Source organism: Oryctolagus cuniculus, chromosome 7 (genome assembly GCF_051225735.1).
Source record: "Oryctolagus cuniculus isolate XC-2025 breed Fujian yellow rabbit chromosome 7, ASM5122573v1, whole genome shotgun sequence".
Classification (NCBI taxonomy): Eukaryota; Metazoa; Chordata; class Mammalia; order Lagomorpha; family Leporidae; genus Oryctolagus; species Oryctolagus cuniculus.
Window position 1 is genome coordinate 93,588,711 of NC_142873.1, and position 8,532 is coordinate 93,597,242.

The 8,532-nt window shown below is 43.0% G+C and overlaps 1 non-coding gene and 1 pseudogene across 1 annotated transcript; one reads left to right on the forward strand and one right to left on the reverse strand.

The window, feature by feature from the left end:
• LOC100341021 (lysophospholipid acyltransferase LPCAT4 pseudogene) overlaps nt 1–1,312 on the forward strand; it is a 129,205-nt pseudogene extending 127,893 nt beyond the window's left edge.
• A 282-nt stretch (nt 1,313–1,594) lies between these two features.
• On the reverse strand, nt 1,595–1,782 carry LOC149125653 (Nuclear RNase P). The gene has a single exon (XR_016211448.1).
• Between the last annotated feature and the right edge of the window lie 6,750 nt (nt 1,783–8,532).

The window sequence follows — 8,532 nt, forward strand, 5'->3', positions numbered from 1 at the left end:
AGGATAATTTACTATGTGCCCTGCCCCATTCAATGAAGAATTTTAGCTTATGAATAAGAAGAAATATATTTGCCTTGGATTTCTAAGGAAAGAAAAACATACATGAAAAAAGTTCATTATTCTAGAAAGAATGATTTATAAAATGAAAATTCAGGAAGGCAGTGGGCAAAAGGAGGCCTAGATTTGGGGAACGGCTCTGGAAATGGCCACCCTGGTAGGATGGGGAGGGTTGGGCGAGGAGGAGACACAGGGAACCTGCTAGCTGACACTGACGGGTCCAGGAGTCAGAAAATGATAAAAGAATGCAGCATGGCCAGGTGTCCCTTGAGGTCTGTCCCAGACCCCTGCACTTTGTGCCTCTGGCTAACCCCCTGCACTAATCTCTGCTTGGGGTGGGGGTAGCGGTTGGAAATGGGATTAGGAGCTTTCATCACGGGGTGCCTGTGCAGCCTGTCCTCATCCGCTACGCCAACGGTCTGGACACCACCAGCTGGGCGAGGAGGGCCCCTGGTGTACTGAGAGTCCTCTGGCTCACAGCCTCTCAGCCCTGCAGCATCGTGGATGTAGAGTTCCTCCCTGTGTATCACCCCAGCCCGGAGGAGAGCAGGGACCCCACCCTCTATGCTAACAATGTCCAGAGGTTCATGGCACAGGTTGTAGGGAGCTTGCCTGTGATTGTGGTGGGCCGGCTGAAGGTGGCCTTGGAGCGCAGCTCTGGGAACTGGGAAAAGTGCTTCAGAAGGCTGGGCTGTCCCCAAGCTGTGTGAACGCTGGGCCAGAGCCAGGCCGGAGTCGAATGATCAGCTAGGAAGAGTTTGCCAGACTGCTGTGGCTCTCTGATCCTCAGATGGTGGCTGGTGCCGTTAGCTACTTCCAGCAGGATGCCCAGGGTTTAGCGGACTTCCGCGATGTGGCACTCGCACTACCAGCTCTAGAGGGGGGCAGGAGCCTGGAGGAGCTGACCCGCCTGGCCTTTGAGCTCTTTGCTGAGGAGTAGGCAGAGGGGCCTGGCCGCCTGCTATACAAAGACGGAGTTAGCACCATCCTGCACCTACTGCTGGGTTCAACCCACCCTGCTGCCACGACTTTGCATGCTGAGCTGTGCCAGGCAGGACCCAGCCAAGGCCTCTCCCTCTGCCAGTTCCAGAACTTCTCTCTCCATGACCCATTCTATGGGAAGCTGTTCAACACCTACCTGCGCCCCCCACACACCCCTGGAGGCACCTCCCAGATGCAGCATGCCTCCTCCCCAGGCAGCCCCACTGCTCTGGCCAATGGCACTGTATAGGCGTCCAAGCAGAAGGGTGACTGAGCACCTCAGCCCCCCACCCTTCCCTCTGCGGCTTGCCAGGGGCCTACCTATGCCTCAACCTCAACTCTGCTCCTTTTTTATTTTTGTTATTGCTGTTTGTTTGAAGTTGATTTTAATTTTTTGTTTGTTTTTTCTTTTTGGTAAGAAACTATTTTATATATAAATATAAATCTATCTATCTATATCTATAAAAAAGAAGCTCAAAAATAAAATAAAATGAAAATTCAGAAGAATACTCATATAACAATACATTAATTACCTTTCAATTCCAGCTTATTTTTTATTGTTAAAAAGTCAGTAGCTGGCCGTGAGTCTGTTCCAAGCTCCAGCTAAGGAGGCATCCACCGGGACCCGGAGCAGGCTCGCGGCATCTCCTGCCCATTCTGCCCTCGTGCAGAGCCCCTTTCTCTGGGAACTCACCTCCCTGGGACTCAGGGAGAGCCCTGTTAGGGCTGCTACTGGCCCTAGTCTATGATAGGACTAAGAGTCAAAGGGATCACATAAACAAGACAAGTGTCTGAAAATACTAACAGATAGAATAAAAAAAAGGGAGAGAATGATCCAACATGGGAAGCAGGATACACAGCAGACTCATAGAATGGCAGATGCCCTAAACAGCACTCTGGCCTCAGAATCAGCCCTTAAGGCATTCAGATATGGCTGAAAAGCCCATGAGAGTATTTCAGGCGTGGAAAGCCAAGACACTCTGGCAAAAAAAAAAAAAAAAAAAAAAAAAAAAAAGAAAAGAAAAGAAAAAGAAAAACACCTAAATGAAAGATCTCTGCGAGTGAGATCCCAGTGGAAAGAACAGGTCATCAAAGAAGGAGGTACCTTTCTCTGAAGGGAGGAGAGAACTTCCACTTTGACCATGGCCTTGTCTAAATATGATCAGAGTCAGCGAACTCAAAAGGCTTCCATAGCCTTGGCAACTCATGACTAGAGCCTAGGGAAATTACTGAGGCCATAAACAAGAGTGTCAATTTGTTAAGTCAGCAACAGGAGTCACTGTGCACTTACTCCTCATGTAGGATCTCTGTCCTTAATGTGCTGTACATTGTGATTTAATGCTATAACTAGTAATCAAACAGTATTTTTCACTTTGTGTTTCTGTGTGGGTGCAAACTGTTGAAATCTTTACTTAATGTATGCTAAATTGATCTTCTGTATATAAAGAGAATTGAAAATGAATCTTGATGTGAATGGAAGGGGAGAGGGAGCAGGAGATGGAAGGGGTGCGGGTGGGAGGGAAGTTATGGGGGGGAAGCCATTGTAATCCATAAGCCGTACTTTGGAAATTATATTCATTAAATAAAAGTTAAAAAAAAGTCAATAGCTGTATATGATAATTGAGATTTTTAAAAGATGGGGTATATAAATACAATTTCAAACACAATCAGAGGAATATTGACTACTTGATATAGCTAAATGATTGTTCCTTCAGAGAATTCCTTCATTGTTCATAATTGTTTCCTATTTTAATTTGCCTTGCCTCCAGGACTTTAAAGAATTACATTATCTAATTACACTTCTGAAAAGAATAATACATCAAGTTCTTTACACATCAGTGTGCTTGCATTTATCAGATCCCATACCAATAAATGCTCAAAAAAATTCGATAATATTTAGCCCAAGTGGTGTTGTTGGGAATCAGAAAATACTTACTAAGCACTGTATGGAAGATTCAGGTGTCTGAATTAGAAACATATGTAAATGTTAAAAGTTGTGACATGGGGCCAGCGCCATGGCTCACTTGGTTAAACCTCCACCTGCAGCGCTGGCATCCCATATGGACACAGGGTTCTAGTCCTGGTTGCTCCTCTTCCAGTCCAGCTCTCTGCTGTGGCCGGGAAGGCAGTGGAGGGTGGCCCAAGTTCGTAGGCCCCTGAACCCACGTTGAAGTCCAGGAAGAAGCACCTGGCTCCTGGCTTCGGATCAGCACAGCGCGTAGGCCGTAGTGGCCATTTGGGGGGTGAACCAAAGGAAGGAAGACCTTTCTCTGTCTCTCTCACTGTCCATCTGTCAAAAAAAAAAAAAAAAAAAAAAAAGTTGTGACACAGATCAGTCCTAGTCAAATCTGACCAATGTGAAAATATTTGTGTTGGCCGGTGCCGTGGCTTAATAGGCTAATCCTCCTCCTTGCAGCGCCAGCACCCCGGGTTCTAGTCCCTGTCGGGGCACCAGATTCTGTCCCGGTTGCCCTTCTTCCAGGCCAGCTCTCTGCTGTGGCCCGGGAGTGCAGTGGAGGATGGCCCAAGTGCTTGGGCCCTGCACCCCATGGGAAACCAGGAGAAGTACCTGGCTCCTGGTTTCGGATCAGCGCGATGCGCTGGCCGCAGCACGCCAGCCGCGGCGGCCATTGGAGGGTGAACCAACGGCAAAGGAAGACCTTTCTCTCTGTCTCTCTCTCTCACTGTCCACTCTGCCTTTCAAAAATAAAAAAAAAAATTAAAAAGAAAGAATTTGTGTTTAAGTTTTACTTGTTCTACCAAATTCAATTAGTTTTATTTTCATTTTATATATATTCACTATGATGCAACCAACACAGTAAAACCAAATGAAATATCAATGGGTCAAGAGTAAGGGTCTTGTGTCGGATGGGGCTTTCTTCAAATGGAACTTCTATATATTTATTAAATTAATAAATTTCAGGGGGAAGGAATGGCTAAGCCATCACTTGGAATGCCCACATCCCATCTGGAAGTGCCTGAGATCAGATCCCACCTCTACTTCTAATCCAGCTTCCTGTTAGTGCATCCTTGGAGGCAGCAGGTGATGGCTCAAATGCTTGTGCCGCTGAAACTCATGTAGGACACTTGGAATCAGTTCTGAATTCATGGTTTTGATCTGATTCTGCCCTAGCATTGCAGGGTACTCTCTCTTTCTCTTTCTCTCTCTCTCTCTCTCTCTCTCTCTCCTTGCTTTTTCTATCATTCTTGCTCTGCCTTTCAAGTAGATGAAAATGAATAAACAACATTTTTTAAAAATGATCTATTTATTTGAAAGAGCTACAGAGAAAGAGGGAGAGGTATTAAGGATAATTAATGTATTATTACATAATTATTTATTCTTTTGGATTTTTATTTTAAAATCACTCTTTCTAGAATAATGAATTTTTTTCATGTATGTTTTTCTTTCTGTATGTGCAAATATTTCCGTCCTCTGGTTCACTCCCCAAGTGTCCACAAGGCCAGGGTTGGGCCAAGCTAAAGCCAGGAGTCAGGCGTCACATCCAGGGCTCTCACTTGTGTGGCAGGGGCCCAAGCACTTAGACCATCCTCTGCCTTTCCCAGGACACTGAAAGGGAGCTGAATTGGAAGCAGAGCTTGCTGGGACTCAATCCAGTGCCCATATGAGATTGTGGCATCACAGGCAGCAGCTCAACCTGCTATGCCACAACATCAAACTAAAGGCAAAACAGTCATTTACTGCATTTCTTAATCCATTTCTTATCTCACATTTGATGATTCTTATCTATATATATATATATATATATGTCATGAGCTGACACACAGAATTTGAAGAATGCAAATGATCTGACAGATGCAGCTGGAAAAATATAGTTGACACAAAATGAAGAGATACCTCTGAATATATATATATATATATATATATATATATATATATATATTTGGACAGGCAGAGTGGATAGTGAGAGAGAGACAGAGAGAGAGGAGAGAGAGAGAAAGGTCTTCCTTTGCCATTGGTTCACCCCCCAGTGGCTGCTGCAGGTGGCGCACCGTGCTGATCCGAAGCCAGGAGCCAAGTGCTTCTCCTGGTCTCCCATGGGGTGCAGGGCCCAAGGACTTGGGCCATCCTCCACTGCACTCCCTGGCCACAGCAGAGAGCTGGACTGGAAGAGGAGCAACCGGTACAGAATCCGGCGCCCCGATCGGGACTAGAACCCGGTGTGCCGGCTCCGCAGGTGGAGGATTAGCCTAGTGAGCCGCAGTGCCGGCCTGAATATATTTGTTAATAACACAAAAATGCACGGGGTTCTGCTTACAATGATTCAATGACATTAGCTTTATGATCGGGATTTCCAGCAATTCTCATATCATACAATATGTCATATTAGGCAATTAGTAAATTGATTCAAATTACACAGAATGGTTTTAAAACCCAGCCACACTGTGCTAACATGTGTTTCTTTTTCTCTTCACATTCTCTTATTACAGGAAATGAATACCCTTGAAAACTTTGCAGTAAATAAATAGATATCAATTTTCAATCAACACACTTAAGCATCGTGGTCTCTTTCCTAAGGAGTGTCAGTTTGACTCCTGCCTCCGCCTCCTGTCTCCAGTCACTTACTAATGCAGATCCTGGAAGACAGCAGTGATGACTCAAGTAATTGGGTCCCTGCCACACACATGGGAGACCTGGATTGCATTTCTCACCCCAGCCCAGCCCTGGACATGGTATTTGGGAAGTGAACCAACGGATAGGACATTCTGTGTGTTTGTGTGTGTGTATGTGCACACGCACAAGCGTGTGCCTGCTCCCCAACCCCTGCTCCTCAGATAAATACATTTTCAAAGGAGTATTTCTTCTAGAAGGGCTCTAGTTTTAAATGTTGATGAAATCTTTTGACAAAATTATTCTCTGCAATAAAACAGAGATGCACACTTAAATGTTAAAGGGGCTTGTGAAAATATATCCAATCATATGTGACACTTATATAAGAGATATATCCTTAAAAAAAAAGCAGAAGAAACTAAAAAGTAAAAAAGCAGAAAAATTGCTTCTTAATGTTTCAGGTGAAAATAGTGTCACTGCATTGTTGATTTCCTGGAACACTTACAACTGAAAAGCACTATATACAAATAATTTCAAGCTCTTTATGAAAAGTTACTTGAAATAAGTTTCTTTAATATACCTGATAAATACATATTCTGAATGCAAGAAAAAATTTAAAATTATGTGAGTCTTTTTTTCCTAATTTCTTTTAGATACTGTGATTCATGGAATATGTTCTCTTCTTTTTTTTAAATAAAATTATTTTATCTATAGTGTAGTGGTTTTATGACTGCTAGAAGCATTTTTCCAGGTATAGTTCATAATACAATCTTAGTATTTCAGATTTTTCTTTCTTCTTTTTTTTAATAATTTCAGGCATTTGTAGAACCTAAGGGAATTCTCTTAACGGCCCAAAAGGTCATTAAGAGTCAACAGTATCATTTTGTAGTTCAGTTTTGTGAACTATTACTCTTCTTAAATGTTGAAAAGATCATGCAAGACTGCATTGGCTCCTGGTAGAAAGGAGTTTCTGTTACACTTCAGTAAGTAGGACATTGAAAGAATAGTTTGTATGATTTCATCTTGTATGTGGAGCTTTTAAAGAACCAAATGTTTTCAATTGCTTTATCGTGGTTGAAAGCCAGATTACACCATAGAGTTTTCACATTTTAAGTGGTTATTTGTTACCAAAACAGAATTGTGTCTAAGAAGCAAGAGCAAAATAAATAACATCTATAGACAAAAATGATTATTTCCCTCTTACTTGAACTCAAAATCCCAAATGATTTTTGTATCTTATGAACAGAAGTCACTTATGTTTTCTGTATGCATTTTTCTAGCCCTTCAGTCTATCTCTATAGCAAAATTATAGTTGTGCATAAATACAAAATGAAAGGAAATTACCTATTAAGAATAAAGACAGATAATAGCATAAGGGGTGTTTCTCCACTTAAGTGGAGAGAGGGAGAGAGAGAAACAGAGAGAAGAGAGGGATATTCCATCTACTAGTTCACTCCTCAAATGCCCACAACAGCCGGGGATGGGCTAAGCCAACACTAGGAGCCAAGAACTCAATCTGGGTCTCCCAAATTGGTTGCAAGGGCCTGACCACTTGAGCCATCACCACTACCTTCCATGCTGTGCTTTAGCAAGAGGCTGGAATGAAAAGCAAAGCCAGTGTTTGAACCCAGACACTGATTATCAGATGCAGTTGTCCTAAGAACCACTACGTGGGTCACACACCCCAAAGATAACAGATCTGATTCTTCCTGCATTGATTGTCATTCTGTGAGGAGTCAGATGCGGTAGGCAGTCAGGGTGGTCCTGGTGGAAACGTAGGGTGCAAAATGCTTGCTTTCCCCAAAAGTTACCTTCTGCATGGTCAACAGTGCCTGCCCCATTTCTTAGGAATTGCCAGGTTTACCAGGAGAATAACAAGTAAGTGGCAATTCTACCCTTCTGAACTCACAGTTTACTGTAAAAACAAGTTCCCTATCCCACCCCTTGGCAAATAAAATTACAGATTAGGTCTTTTGGTGGTTTTGTCTTTGCCCTGTAACTAAATGTCAACCTGATTGTCAAGTTTTTTTTTCCCCAAAATTGTGCTTAAAAACCCCACTACCACCAGCCCCGTCGGGTTTTGCCTTTTTGGAACCACTTTCCGGGCCACTCTGACTGGAGGTCTCTGACTTAAATAAATCTTGCTTTTATTTTTTTTAAAGATTCATTTATTTATTTATTTATTTGAGAGGTAGAGTTACAGACAGTGAGAGAGAGAGAGAGAGAGAGACAGAGAGAGAGGTCTTCCATCTGATTGTTCACCCCCCCCCACAAATGGCAGCAAAGGCCAGAACTATGCCAATCTGAAGCCAGGAGCCAGGTGCCTCCTCCTGGTCTCCCACGCGGGTGCAGGGGCCCAAGCACTTGGGCCATCCTCCACTGCTTTCCCAGGCCACAGTAGAGAGCTGGACTGGAAGAGGAGCAACCAAGACTAGAACCCAGTGCCCATATGGGATGCCGGCACTGCAGGCGGAGGATTAACCTAGTGCACCACAGCGCCAGTGCCATAAATCTTGCTTTTAAATACATCTTGCTTTTCTCTTTGCCTTGTCCATATGGAAATTCTTCCATGTGAGACAAAGAACCGAGCGAATTTCTTCACTGCCACCATTTCACCCATAACATTTCTATAGTAAAATATCAATAATCTCATACAATATAATATAGTAGTATACTAATTGCAATACTGGAAATGTTTTTCTAGTCATGGATGAGAAAAAAATCATAATCCTTTATATTTCTTGTTCACTAAAAGCTCAAATAATTATTCAATTATGCTGAATCATACATGGCAACTAAACAGTAATTATGTTAATTTAATAATATTAACACTTGCTGCTTTTATGATCCCCTTTGTCTAAATCAGACATTTGTTACAGTGAAATAAATGGATTTTTGACATAATACACTTTTTCACATTGTGG